Below are 14,844 nucleotides of genomic sequence, written 5' to 3' on the forward strand. Positions count from 1 at the left end.
CCCCCCCGCTTCCACACACCCTATGCACAGAGGTAGGGAACCTACCACCCTCTCTGGGTTCTGGTTGCCTACACTGCAGATCTTGAAGCGTGTCTCCGGGAACTTTGTGATGTTGCTTTTCCTGGGATGGTGGGGCCCTGCCACCTTGTCTCTGGTTTAAACATGCATGTTTGATAGAGGTTTTTGCCCAGGTTAAGGCGAGGCCAGCCATGCCCTGTCATCCTGGCTGTCCCTGTCAGGACTGCCACCCGAGTGCCCAGCCTCCGGGGCTGCTGCACTGGTGACAAGGGTACCAGATCATCCCTGGACGCCCCTCAGCCCTCGGCAAGCTGAACAGTTGGTCACCCTAACAGGTGAAGCCCTCCTGGCCAGTTCTGTTGTGTGAACTCTGGCCTTGCTTGGGAGAAAGGAGCAGGGATGAAGCATAGGGCACAATCCTCAATGGGCGCTTCCACAGGGAGAACTTCAGGGTCACTTGCTGGTGGGCTGGCCAGGACCACAGTGTGATGGTGGGGGATGAGGGCAGGGTGAGAAAAATTACTCAGTACCTAGATTCCTCCAGATCAGTGTAAGCAGCCCAACATACTCGCAGTTGACAGGAATACTGGGCCTCAGTCTCCCCACCTGTAAAACAGGGATGATAAGCTACTTCTTAGGATTATTTGAGGCTCGTACAAGCGAAGGGCCCATCAGAGGGTGTGTATGTAGGAATTAGCACTGAAAGTTAGCTGTTTTCCTGTTATTAGGACAAAGGAGAGCATTTTGAGACTGTCAGAGCCTAGGACAAGTAGACCCATGGCAGCCCCAAGGGGCCCGGCTGAACGGTCTGGCCTTTCCACTCTGTCCAATTCTGTTTCTGCCTGTCCCTGGATGCAAAGCAAGCGTTCTCATGTTGGCTTCCAGACAATCTGACTCCCCTGCCTTCTCTCCTTGCACGTGGTCGGCTGGTTGCAGGGATACCTGACTAAGGTGGGGAACCTGAGCCGGGGGCCCATGCAGATGACTGGGGACCTGCCGAGTGCAGATGTTGGCTACTACGAGGCCTTCTTGGAGACCCTGCATGCCATCATCTCCCTCTTCCAGGAGCCCCTGTGGGAAATGGGGTGGAGAAATGGGAAAATGGGCATGGGTTAGCCAATTACTAACAAGGACAGTGGTCAAAAGAAAGTTCAGATAAATCTGGTGGAAAATCCCAAAAGAAATGGGGAAGAGGGGAAAGCAGGGGTTTCCAAACTCCAATGAGCCTCAGAATCAGTGGGAGTCTTGTTAAACACAGAAGGTTGAGCCCCACCCTGAGTCTCTGATACAGTAGATCTGGGCTAGGACCTGAGAACATGCATTTCTGACATGCTTCAATGTCTGCTGCTGCTTTCTGTCTTTCTGTCTAGGATCCCCACTTTAAGAACCTCTGGCTAAGAGGCAGTCACATCAGGAAGCTACAGATCTTCTTTGCTCTGGGCCTCACCTGCTCTCTGGTTACAGACATGAGGGTCCTTACAAGGGGCCTCACTGTCTTTCATCCCAGGGGTGCTAACTCCAGACCCCAACCACCAAACCCCTGGTGGCTGTCAGGATGGTCTGGGGCTACAAAGATAAAATAGACCGGAATTCACTCTCCCTCAGGGTTCTGTGATGCAATTCCTGCAAAAAAAGGCTACAGATATTTGCGAGAGGGCAACAGACCCTGCAAGCCTTCGGTGGCCAAGGGGACTGGCTCAGTTATTTGAGCATCCTGTCTTCTTTTCCCAATAGCATCTTCTCTCTTCCTCCCAGAATTTTTTTCAGGGTAAATCCATTTATATTCAGGCCAGGGACTGTCCTAAAGGGAAAATGGAAGGAAGAGGAGGGTCTTAAGGCAGGCTGAGTGGGGTGACCACTTGAGGAGGCGGGGGGCGGGTGGGGGGGGGGACTGCGAGCCAGGCATGATCCATGTTTCAAGCCTGAGGCTCTGGCAAGGGGCTGTACCTGCCCAGAGGGAATGCATTTTTCTGATTTGTCAGCCCCAAAATGGCACCTATCTCTAGTTCCCTGGAGCTAAGAGCCACCCTACCCGGCGTGCCCTCCTTTTGCCAATGGCTTACCTCCCTAACACACAGGCCAGGGCAGGTCCATTAGAGGGCTCAGCCTCTGTACAGTCCAAACGGCCCGTCCTCTGCCTGGCCTTGTCCATCAACCTGCTTCCCTGTCTCTCCCTTGCCTGCTCACTCTCAGGTTTGATGAAATCGCTGGGGGCTTTGACCAGCTCCCCCAGGCCCTGCATGCTGCCCTCTTGCCCGGGACAGTCCAGCTCCACTCGCCAGCAGAGGAGGTTGAGTCGTAGGGAGACCACGTCCACATCACCTACTGAACACCTGACCCTCTGCAGACCAGGGCGTGTCTGACCGCCGATTACCTGATTGCAGCCACCACAGCCAAGGCTGCCTGACTCCTCTGTTTCCTGCCACCTCTCTCCCATGGCAACTAGGACGCACTGCGATCCGTCCACTACAGCAGTGCCACCAAAGTGATCCTGACTTGCACGCAGCATTTCTGGGAGCACAAAGGCATCTTAGGGGGCAAGTCCAGCACCGACCAGCCTTCTCTTCATCTTCTATGCCAACCACATCTTCCCCAACGGCACAGGGGTCATCCTGGCCTCCTATACCCTGCACGATGACTCCTCTTTCTTTGCTGTCATGGACGTGCCCGGGCAATTGATATTGTCCTGCACGACCTGGCAGTAGTCCATGATCTCCCCAAGGAGGAGGTGCGGGCCCTGTGCCCCTATTCCACGGTCAAGCATTGGAGCCAGGACCCCTACTCCATGGGCGGCTTTGCCTCCTTCACTCCCCACCAATATGTGGACTATGCCCAGGAACTCTGCAAGCCAGAAGGACAGGTCCACTTTGCTGGGGAGCACACAACCCTGCCCCCAAGCTGGATCGACACAGCAATCAAATCAGGGCTCAGGGCAGCACAGAACATCCAAGAGGCTGTGGGCATGGCTTTGACCAAGGACGCAGAGACCCAAAATAACCCCACTCCAAAATGGAGCTATAGCTACACCTGAAACACAATACTGTAAATCAACTATCCTTCAATTTAAAAAAAAAAATGGAGCTATAGCCAACTTTACGACACCAGGAATTGGAGTAACTCTGGTCACCATGGTCCACCAGGAAAAGTCTCAAAATCCACTCTCTCACTTTATCTCCACCTTTTTCCAAAGATGCCAACCAAGAGGTGCCACATAAGGCCAAGGAACAGAGTCCATCGAATATTTGGCCACCCATGACCTTGGATTTATTGGCAATGTCTCAACAACAACAGCGTGTGATATAGTGATTAAAACAGTAAAGCATTCATTAAGTTTAAGGCTATCAGTAAGTGTTTTACCTACATTCTGGGTGGCAGCTAAATAATTATAGAATTGAGTGCTGAGAGTTAGGGAGGGCTTTGATTTCCAAGGACCTTGTCTGGGGTCCTTGGCTCCTCTGTTATTCCTTTAATCTGAGTCTAGTCCTACCTCCCCTCCCCATGTCTACTCCTCCATCTCCAGTGACTGTGAATTTTAAGAGAAGTTGGGAACTTAGATGGAGGCAGCCTTGTGGCCAGCAACATGCTCAATGCTTTTCCACGTTATTAAAGCAACCCCCAGTGTACATATTCTAATATCACTCCATTTTATAGATGAGGAAAACTGATTTTCCAAGAGGTTAAATAACTTGCCTGAGGTCACAAATGCTGGTCCAGAGGGATCAAAACCTAAGTCATCTAACCCCAAATCTTCTTGCTTCTACACTCAGTGGCTCTGTCTTATTCTTTTTTGTATTCCTGAAACAACAATTCACATTGTTGACATTCAGCAATGAATATGTTGAATGCTCGAGTGATAGACGTTCTCAGAATGCACAGCGTCAAAACTGCATGGTCTGCCCTCCATCCTTTTCCTATCCCCCTGGATCTTCTTTGCCTGGCAGCGCTGAGGGGTGAGGAGGCAGATAGATGGAGTCAATACTGATGAGAACTTTCAGGCAGACAGATGCATGAGGTCTAAAGAGGCCCATCATTTGTCAGTGACCTGGCCTGAATTATGTCCCTAAAGGACCTCTTGGAGGTATGAGTAATCACCCAGAGGGTCACAAGAAGGGGCCAGGTGACTATGAGGTTAAAGGACAGTTCATCACCAAAGGCAAAAAGGTACCTTCAGAACCAGCTGAGAAAGTGCCGTTCTCTTTAGAGTCTGAGGCTAGGACAGAACAACAAGGTACCCAAGAACCCTCCTCCAGCTGGGAGGGTCTGGGATCTTATCCTACTTGTAAGCTAACAAGTTAGCTTGCCACAGTTTCATGGATGCTGGCAGAAGACAAGAGACTCATGGGTCAGAGGCAAAGGATTTTATTACTCATGCACAGCAAGTAGCATGAGCAGCCCAAGCCACCAAGTCCCAATGGGGGCAATGCAGAGGTACCCAGGTAGACACCATGCATTTAGTGGCATTGCATTGCAGTTGAGGAACACTGAACTCAGAAAATTGACCAGTTGTATAGCAAACAGTAAGCAAACCTGCTCTTTGTGGGGGGTGAGTAGGAGGCGGGAGAGGAGACATTATCTCATCCCTCAACGTTGCTCACTAAAACACAGCTCTGAGAAACAGCCCAAGCAAAGAGCAGTCAGGGCCTTGCATTTTAAGCATATCCAACAGGAATGTGCAGAGACACCCAGGCCTCATTGGTGATTGACTTTCCCAACATTGACGGACCCATACCTCAACCACTTCCCTACATAGTATGGCTTCTATCTCTTTCCTCGTGTTCACCTCCATAGGGGCTGGCACCCGCAGTCTCACTGAGTCCCCAGTCTATCTCACTGTACACATGAAGTTCACATGGATTAAACAACCACTCTGACAGGGGCTCTGAAATCTGGTGAATCAGACCCAAATCCTGCCTTTGGTGAACTTGGAGACAAGCTTAGGGACTGTCTTATTCCATAAGGGCTGCTATAACAAAAATATAATAAACTGAGTGGCTTATAAACAACAGACATTTATTTCTTATGATCTTAGAGTCTAGAAAATCCAAGATTAAGGTGCCAGCAGATTCAGCAGATTTGGGCCTGCCTACTGGGAGCCCAGTTTCTTGCTGTGTCCTCACACAGTGGCAGGAGCAAGGGAGTTCTCTGGGGTCTCTTTTATAAGGGCACTAATGACATTCATGAGGGTTGAGCCCTCATGAACTAATCACCTCCCAAATTGCCACTTCTGACTACCATCATATTGGGGATTAGGTTTCAACATAAGAATTTGGGGGGGCAACAAAAATGTTCAGTCCATAGCAGGGACTATGACATATGTTCAAATAAGTGTGACAAGTGACAGATGATGGTGTTTGTCAGAAATAAAATAGGAAAAACCTTGGGATGCCAGAGGTGGGCTTCTTCCTGGATTATATCTGCTGAAGGCTGATGTCATCCATTATGTAGGGAGCATGTAACAATCAAGATACAGAGCTATTTCATCAACACAAAGATCTCCCTCTTGCTATGCCTCTGTCCACTCCCTACGCCCCAATAGACACAATCCCTAGCAACCACTAATCTGTTTTCAGTCACTATAATTTTATCATTTATAGAATCTTATATAAATAGAATCATGCAGTATGTGACCTTTTGAGATTGACTTTTTCACTCTACATAATTCCCTGAGGTATATCCAAGTTGTATCCTGCATCGATAGTTTATTTGTTGTTAGTGCTGAGTTGCATTCTGTGGTATGGTGGTACCGCCATTTGTTTAACCATTCACCTGTTGAAGGGCATTTCAGTTGTTCCCTGTTTCCCTGTTTTTTTGGCTGTTACAAATAAGGGTGCCAAGAACGTTTGTGTACAGGTTTTTGTGTGAATATCAGCTTTCACTGCTCTGGGATAAAGGCCTAAGTATGTAATTGTTGGATCATATGGTAAGTTCATGTTTAGTTTTGTAAAATATTGTCAGACTCTTTCCTAAATGGCTATACCATTTACATTCCCACTAACAATGAATAAGTGATCTACTTTCTCTTCATCCTCGGTAGCACTTGGTGTTATCACTGCTTTTTATTTTAGCTATTCTGAAAAGCTTGTGGTGATATCTCATTGTGATTTTAATTTGCACTTCAACAACGTTGAACATAAATGTCTTGTCATGTCATTGGCTCATTTTCTAATTGGATTGTTTGCTTTTTTACCATTGAGTTTTGGGAGTTCTCTGTTATATCCTAGATATAAGCCCGTTGTCAGATATGTCGTTGGCAATTTTTTTTCCTGTTTGTTGCTTGTCTTTACATCCTCTTAACAAGGTCTTTTGCAGAATAAGGTTTTTTTTGTTTTTTTTGTTTTTTTTGCTGTACGCGGGCCTCTCACCGCCGTGGCCTCTCCCGTTGCGGAGCACAGGCTCCGGACGCGCAGGCTCAGCGGCCATGGCTCACGGGCCCAGCCGCTCCACGGTACGTGGGATCCTCCCGGACCTGGGCACGAATCCGCGTCCCCTGCATCGGCAGGCGGACTCTCAACCACTGCGCCACCAGGGAAGCCCCAGAATAAGTTTTTCATTCTGATGAGGTCCAATTTAATATTTTCTTTTGTGTATCATGTTTTTATTGTCATTTCTAAGAACTCTTCACGAAGCCCTAGGTCCTAAACGTTTTCTCCTGTTTTCTTATAAAGTTTTTATAGTTTTATGTGTTACATTTACATCTATGACTCATTTTGAGTTGATTTTTGTGTAAGGTGTGAGCAATTTTTCAAATAAGTTGTATTATTCTTCTAATAATAAGTTTTATATACTCATGGTAGAAAAATCAGCAAATGCATGACATTACAGCAAAGAAAATTTAAATTTTTCATAATCCTACCACGTACAGAAAATCAGTTACATTTAGATGTATGTCTTCCCAGCTTTTTAAAAAAAATCCTTTGTTTTTTATTTTTAGATTTCTTCCAATTCCTTTTGAAGATGAGGGAAGATTTCAAAATGAAACTTAAAGGTTAGATGGATTTTCATTCTCTTTCTTCTTCATCCTTTGATTGGCCAGTTTTATAGATGAGAAAACTAAAGCTTAGAGAGGATAGACATCTTGCCTTCTGAAAAGTCCAGTCAGAACTTGAACTCAGCTCAACCTGACCACCAGCCATCATTCACCATGCTATACTCCACACAAGGCTAGATTACAAAAAAAGCCAACTGCTAGCACACAGAAAAGCAGAGGCAAAATTATTTGTCCAAGGCCTGGGGTCGTTTGGCAAGCCCGCTTGTAACTAATATGGAGGTAGAATATACCCTAACAGCTCTGGCCTGGAGGGCTAAAAAAGGTACCCAGGGAGAAATAAATACTTTGAAAAACAACAAATTAAGCATAGAGGGTCAAAATATTATACAGCTATTAAGATAGAACTTAAGTGTGACCAGTGTTTTTATTATTAAAATAGATTATTTTCCTCAGGTGTCACAATAGAAAAATGGGCAGTGAAAATTTCTAGAATAAAAACTTTTAAAAAGCAGCTATAAAAGATATTTTGGGAGGAATTAGGGGAAATTTGCACGTGCACTGGTATCTGATGGTGACAAGTTAACGTTAATTTTCTCAGGTGTGACATGGAGTAGTGTAATACTGTCTGCAACTTTCAAATGGGTGGGAGGCTGGGGAAGTTCTATCTGTCTAGAGAGAAAGAGAAAATGTGGCAAAATATTAACCTATGTCGTATGTAGGTAGAAAGAACGCCGGTGTTCGTTGGGTCATTGTTTTAATTATTTCAATTTACTTTCAAAATAAAAAGGTAGATGTTGGGGTGGGAGAGAATCTCCTGACTTTTCATAGCAAAACTTGTCTGAGCCATTGTGAGGAGCTAAGACCTTCCTGAGTCCCCCTCTAGGTGACATCTGCCATTCTAATGGTAGTTTGGACATCTGGGGAGATTTTTTTTAACCCTGGGCATTGGAAGACTGGCACTTGTGGCAGCACCAGGGTTTTCTTTTGGGATAATTTAGTGCTGTCCACAATGTTCTTCCCTTCCTAATTAAGGTATTGTAGGTATAGGACAATGATTCACACACAGCTAGCACCCGTTAACCAGAATAACTCTCACCGCTGGTAATTCCTTTCTCCCAAAAAGAAAGCAAATACTGTATTTTTAAGGTTAAGTTGAAACAAAACAGAATCTTCCCTGACCGGGAATCGAACCCGGGCCGCGGCGGTGAGAGCGCCGAATCCTAACCACTAGACCACCAGGGAGCACATGAGAACAGCTTCTACATCGAGCTAGACTAAGTATGAAAGGTGTGACGTAAACTGAGTTCGTGAATATGATTACATGAACCTCGGGTACTTACACCGCCTCCCTCTTCCACCTAGACAGTCTCTCGGCCACTGTAAATCCGAGAAAACAGGCAGTGGAGAACAGCAGGAACGGTAAAGTCTGAATATGGCCGCCTTCTCAGAAAACAGGAAAAACAAAAAATAAAACGCCAGTAGCACGGGGGAAATGCGCTTACGTATGTTAGCCAGCCTAGCCGAAAGTGGTAAAAAACGCCTGTCAGAAGTGGGATTCGAACCCACGCCTCCATTCGGAGACCAGAACGCCCACAGGGAAGGTACACACCTTGAGTCTGGCGCCTTAGACCACTCGGCCATCCTGACACGCTGCAAGCTGCTTACTCGTAGAGAGCCTGCTTCCTGCGGCAGTCTGCTGCGCGGCCCCGCCTCACGATTCGGGCGGGCTGTCGCTGGATCCGCCCAGCCAGGGCGAAGGAGAACCGCCCGCTGGGCGCCGGCCGCCAGCCGCGGAGCTCTTGGAGGACACCGGGCACTCCGGAGTGCCCAACCTCGCTCTCCCGGGCGAAGCCAGAAATCGAGCCGGATCTCCAGAAGCAAGGACAATCCCTCTAGAAAACCAGAGGGGTTAGTGACCACCCGGCCCAGCAAAGGAGGGAAACTATAGCAGCAAAAGCAAAGAGAAAGCGCCAGGATGCAGCCCACCCGGGCTGCCCGCCACTGCCAGATCTCGGGTTCCCGCCGCACATTCCTGGCCCTAGCTTCGAAAGCTGGCTAGACGAGTGAATACAAGGAAAGCACTGGAATGTACGCTTGCCACAGAGTAAGCGACATGATTACTGTTGTTATTTCAAAATTATTAGGGCTTTCTGCCTTATTGTCCCTGGCATACCCATCCTCTTAAGGTGCACCCCTCTTCCTCTGCCAAGTCCCCCAACCGTTGTTAGAGATAATGGGGAGATCAGTGTTCAAGAAAAAAATTCATTCATGACACTTGTTAAAGCACTCTAAGGAAGACTTTATTCAAGGGGGGAGTTATCAAGATATGTGTAGGTACCACTGCACCAGGGTCTTGCAGTGAGTGGGGGAGGAGAGATTAGACTCAGCTCTGAGTACAACAAGAGAGAGTGGAAATGTATAGCCAAAGAGAGAGGTGGGGGGGCCGTCATTGGATGGAAAATTACTTAGGGGGGGATTCTGTACAAACCGATCTAACAGGGTTATTGCTGAAGGTAGGCCAGAATATCAGATATCACCTGGCAGATGGTAGAGGAACAAGGAGCCCCATTATATATTCAGGGTGATCATATATCAAGGATGGGGCATTCTGGTTAAATATATTTAGCAGGATTCTTCCTAAAAACGGACATTGTAGAGAGAAACATGGAAGTCCAAAAGACAGGCCTAGTTTAAAAAGAGTTCAGGGGAGCAGTTAACAAAAGAGTGCAAAGATAGCAAGAGTGCTTTAGCATCAAATGGAAAGACCCCACTCCTGTGCTCCAGACCACATACCATTCACTCACTCACTCATTCATTTGTTCATTGAGTCTTTACTGATATAGCAGTGAACAAAGTCCCTGCCCTGGCAAGCTGACTGCTGGTGAAGGGCACAGTCAGCACAAGCAAACATACAGGCTGTAAGGACAAAACAAAAGCAGGGCAATGAGATGGTGGAGGTCTATTTTTAGACCGGCTTGATCAAGTAAGACCTCACTGCAGTGACTTTTTCTAAAAATAATTTTCGAAAAGTAAAACACATGACTCCCATGCAAATATATGAATGATGCACATGTATCAAGATTTTACTCAACTCATTAATGAGGGGCTCTGTAAGATGTTATAACCAATTCAAAGGAGATTTTGAAGACATCATTTATTTTTATTTTTATTTTTTTTATGGCTGCATTGGGTCTTCATTGCTGCACGCAGGCTTTCTCTAGTTGCAGCGAGTGGGGGCTACTCTTCGTTGCGTTGCGCTGGCCTCTAATTGCAGTGACCTCTCCCGTTGGGGAGCACGGGCTCTAGGCGTGTGGGCTTCAGCAGTTGTGGCTCGTGGGCTCAGTAGCTGTGGCTCATGGGTTCCAGAGCGCAAGGGAAGTCCCGCATCATTCTTTTAATAGTCAGCCAAAGGAATGTTGAAAAGAGATTGCTAACAGATGGAAGATAGGTTAATATGTTAAGGGTATAATAAATTGTGATGTTTAAGGTATGGTCACTACTTTGGGGTTGTTTTTTTCCACCAGAGATAAACCAGGTGCATCTCTTGACAAATTTTATTTGTATTGCTATAAATAGGAATCTTTGGCCTTGCACTCAGACAGAAACCATTTGCATTACTATCGGTTTTCTACAAGTTAATTTCTACCCATATGGAATTGTAAAATAAAGTCAGTAGAAGCCAATCAAAGGTGCACATGGAATCAGATAATCCCCAAAAGATCTGCTAGACAATGCGAAACTGTAAGGACACCTAGTGTCCAAGAGAATCAGAGCCGAATAACAGTTAAAGCATTAAAAACACATTTTATCCAGGAACTATTGCAATAGGGGAAAAGAGACCTTATATAACAGAACTGGGCTCAATTCCAAACACAGCAACGAAAAGTGGGGATTTCTGGCTAAGGAGCAGGGTGGGGTCTCTGGATGGAAAATGGCTAAGAAGAGACATCAAGAGTAGAGAGATTCTTGCTAAACTGATTTAATAGGATTCCTGCATGCCTGGGTCATCAGATATCACCTGGAGAATGGTGGTGATGAGGAATTTGATTAGCTGTGGAGGGTGATCAGGTATTAAAGGTGGGGGGATCCTCACTAGACTAACTAGCAGGATTCTTATTAAAATTAGACTCTACAAGGCAGGACATGGAAGCGCAAGTTGAAAAGAGGGCTCAGAGGAGCCTGACTAAATTTTGGTCAGAGAGGGAGCTTTTGTCACTAATAATCTCTTTTCTACTTTCAAGTTTGGGATTATCATTTCTTTCACATTGGAGCCTTAACTGAAGGGAGGACATAAGCATTGAGAGAAGGGGAGGGATGTTTTCCACAACCCTGACAATAATATCCTAATTTCTCTGGTGGCCTACTTGGCCTTCAGGAATGTCTGACCAGCCTGACCTTACCTCACAGTCTCCCATGTACCCCAGGGAGCTAGCTGCTTTTTCCTCAACATGCTTGATCTGCCTTCATTCCTTCTAGCTAACCCAGAAAATCCTCTGAGACCCCTCTGAGGGCAAGGACCCGGGATGCACCAGAGAAGAAAACAAAATGTCTGCGCTCAAGAAGCTCACATTCCAGCAAAGAAAGATGGAAAATAAACAAAATAATTATATGTGGGGAGTGATAAGTACTGTGAAGAAAAATAGAGAAAGAAGGGTAGAGAGAGATGTAAGTGGTTCAGAAGGCCTCTCAGGCTGTGGCTTTTGAGCAGACATTTGAAGAGAGTCAGGGAGCAACCAGATAGAATATCTGTGGGGAGACAGAACAGATGCAAAGGCCAGAAAGGACTGCAAAACAGACAATGTGGCTGGAACTGAATGAGAGGGCCTGGTGCCAGCCTGAGTGAAGAGGAGAGCTGAGGTTTGGTAAGACATGGCCTGCTTTCCAAGGATCCTCTGCACTGCTATATGGAGAGTTGGACTGCAGAGTGCATGAATGAAGCAGGGGGAAGAGTTGAGAGGCTAGTGCAAAGCTCCCTTGGATGGACCAGGGGAACAGCAGGCCAGGTGGTGAGAGATCGTTGAATTCTGGATATATTTCTAAGATGGAGCCAATAAGATTTGTGGATGCACAAAAAGTAAAGAAGTGGCGTGTACCGAGAGGAATTTGGGCCTGAGCAATTGGCTAATAGGGAAGGCAGGGAGGAGGCCGACTGTGGAGGAGGGAGAGTATTGTTTTTGATGTTCAAGTTCAAGTTGCCTGTTAGTCATCGCTAATCATTAGAGAAAATGCAAATCAAAACTACAGTGAGGTATCACCTCACACCAGTCAGAATGGGCATCATCAGAAAATCTACAAACAACAAGTGCTGGAGAGGGTGTGGAGAAAAGGGAACCCTCCTGCCCTGTTGGTGGGAATGTAAATCGATACAGCCACTATGGAGAACAGTATGGAGGTTCTTTAAAAAACTAAAAATAGATCTACCATATGACCCAGCAATCCCACTACTGGGCATATACCCTGAGAAAACCAAAATTCAAAAAGACCCATGCACCCCAATGTTCATTGCAGCACTATTTACAATAGCCAGGACATGGAAGCAACCTAAGTGTCCATCGAGAGACAGATGGATAAAGAAGATGTGGCACATATATACAATGGAATATTACTCAGCCGTAAGAAGGAACGAAATTGGGTCATTTGTAGAGACATGGTTGGATCTAGAGAGTGTCATACAGAGTGAAGTAAGTCAGAAAGAGAAAAACAAATATCGTATATTAATGCATATATGTGGAACCTAGAAAAATGGTGCAGATGAACTGGTTTGCAGGGCAGAAATAGAGACACAGATGTAGAGAACAAACGTATGGACACCAAGAGGGGAAAGTGGCAGGGGGTGGGCAGGTGGTGTGATGAATTGGGAGATTGGGATTGACATATATACACTAATATGCGTAAAATGGACAACTAATAAAAACCTGCTGTATAAAATAAATAAATAAAATTAAATTTAAAAAAATTTTAAATGCCTGTTAGAGGAGTCAAGTAGCAGATAGATACAAGCATCTGGAGTACAGTGGGAGATATGAAGTGGAAGGTCATTGGCCAATAAATTGTATTTATGTGTATCCCTGCCATAAAACAGGGAATTCACTGGCAGTCCAGTGGTTAGGACCCCGCGCTCCCACTTCAGGGGACACGGGTTCGATCCCTGGTCGGGGAAATAAGGTCCCGCGTGCCGCCTGGGGCAAAAAAAAAAAAAAAAGGCATAAAACAGGATGAGCTCACCTAGAAAGTGGGTATAGAGGCCAAAGACTGAGCCCTGGAACATTCCAATAAGTTGAGAAAGAGGAGGAAGCAGCATAGAAGGCTGAGAAAGAATGGCCAGTGGGAAAGAAAGAAAAAGAGAAGACTGTGGTGTTGTAGAAGCCACGTGGAGAAAGAGGGTAGAGGAAAAGAAAAGTGATCGACCGTCCAATGCTGCTGAGGAGAGTAACTTGAGAACCCAGTGGAGCAGGGCTCTGGTGAGCTTGGAGGACAGACTGGAGGTGATGACAATACATATTGATGCCCTTTGGGAGGTGTTCTGCCCTAAATGGCATCAGCAATACGGAATGCTAGCTGCAGGAGACCACAGAATCAAGGTTTGGGGTTGTTTGAAAACAGACATTACATGATGTGTTGTATTGATGGCAATGATCCTGTGTTGTTATACTTCTTAGCATTCTCTGGACCCCTCTGGCCGTGTGGTGAAGATTACTTCTCACGGTTTTTGTTTGTTTAAAAAAAAACTGAGGAGGGACTTCCCTGGTGGCACAGTGGTTAAGAATCCACCCACCAATGCAGGGCACATGGGTTCAAGCCCTGGTCTGGGAAGATCTCACATGCAGCGGAGCAACTAAGCCCCTGAGCCTGTGTGTGCTCTAGAGCCCACGAGCCACAACTACTGAAGCCAGCGCACCACAACTACTGAAGCCCACGCGCCTAGAGTCCGAGCTCTGCAAGAAGAAAAGCCACTGCAATGAAAAGCCTGCACACTGCAATAAAGAGTAGTCCCCACTCGCTGCAACTAGAGAGAGCCCGCGCACAGCAGCAAAGACCCAACACAGCCAAAAATAAATAAATACATTTATTAAAAAAAAAAAACTGAGGAGAAATTGATATAACATATAATTAACTATTCAAAGTAGCATTCAGTACATTCACTATGTTGTACAACCACTATCTCCAAAATATTTTCATTATCACAAAAGCATACCTTGTACCTGTCAAGCAGTTACTCCCTGTCTTAGTCATCTTGGGCTCCTGTAATAAGATGCCATAGACTGGATGGCTTAATAAAAATTTATGTTCTCATGGTTCTGAGGGCCCCACCCTCATGAACTTGTCTTAACCTAATTAGCTCCCAAAGCCCCCATCTTAAAATACCATCACATTGGGGAGTAGGGCTTCAACATGTAAATTTGGGGTGGCACAATTCAGTCCCCAGCACTCCCCATTCCTCCCTTCCTCTAGCCCCTGGCAACCACCAATCTGCTTTATATCTCTGTGAATATACCTATTCTGGACAGTTCATATAAATGGAATCATATTATATACAATCCTTTGTGCAGGGCTTCTTTCACTTAGCTCAAACACCAAGTAAGTGTGCATCCATATTGTAGCATGTATCATTACTTCATTCCTTTTCATGGCTGAATAATATTTCATTGTATGGATATACCACAATTTGTCCATTGATAGACATTTGGACAATTTTAGCTATTATGAATAGTGCTCCTATAAACTGATGTGTACATGTGTTTAAGTACCTGTTTTCAATTCTTTGGGTAAATACCTAGGAATAGAATTGCTGGGTTATTGGTAATTCTATTTTGGGTCATTAGAATCTATTTCCCACA

General features: G+C 45.8%; 2 non-coding genes and 1 pseudogene across 2 annotated transcripts; 1 reads left to right on the forward strand and 2 right to left on the reverse strand.

Annotated features, from left to right (window-relative positions):
- The window catches only part of LOC103072301 (L-amino-acid oxidase-like), a 6,309-nt pseudogene extending 3,260 nt beyond the window's left edge, over positions 1-3,049 (forward strand).
- Positions 3,050-8,176: 5,127 nt separating this feature from the next.
- Positions 8,177-8,248, reverse strand: TRNAE-CUC (transfer RNA glutamic acid (anticodon CUC)). Its single transcript has one exon. It is a non-coding gene; the product is annotated as a tRNA-Glu (tRNA).
- Positions 8,249-8,547: 299 nt separating this feature from the next.
- TRNAL-CAA (transfer RNA leucine (anticodon CAA)) lies at positions 8,548-8,653 on the reverse strand. The gene is made up of 2 exons: positions 8,616-8,653; positions 8,548-8,593 (listed from the first exon to the last, which is right to left on the reverse strand). It is a non-coding gene; the product is annotated as a tRNA-Leu (tRNA).
- Between the last annotated feature and the right edge of the window lie 6,191 nt (positions 8,654-14,844).

Source organism: Lipotes vexillifer, unplaced genomic scaffold, assembly GCF_000442215.2.
Source record: "Lipotes vexillifer unplaced genomic scaffold, Lipotes_vexillifer_v1.1 scaffold814, whole genome shotgun sequence".
NCBI lineage: Eukaryota > Metazoa > Chordata > Mammalia > Artiodactyla > Lipotidae > Lipotes > Lipotes vexillifer.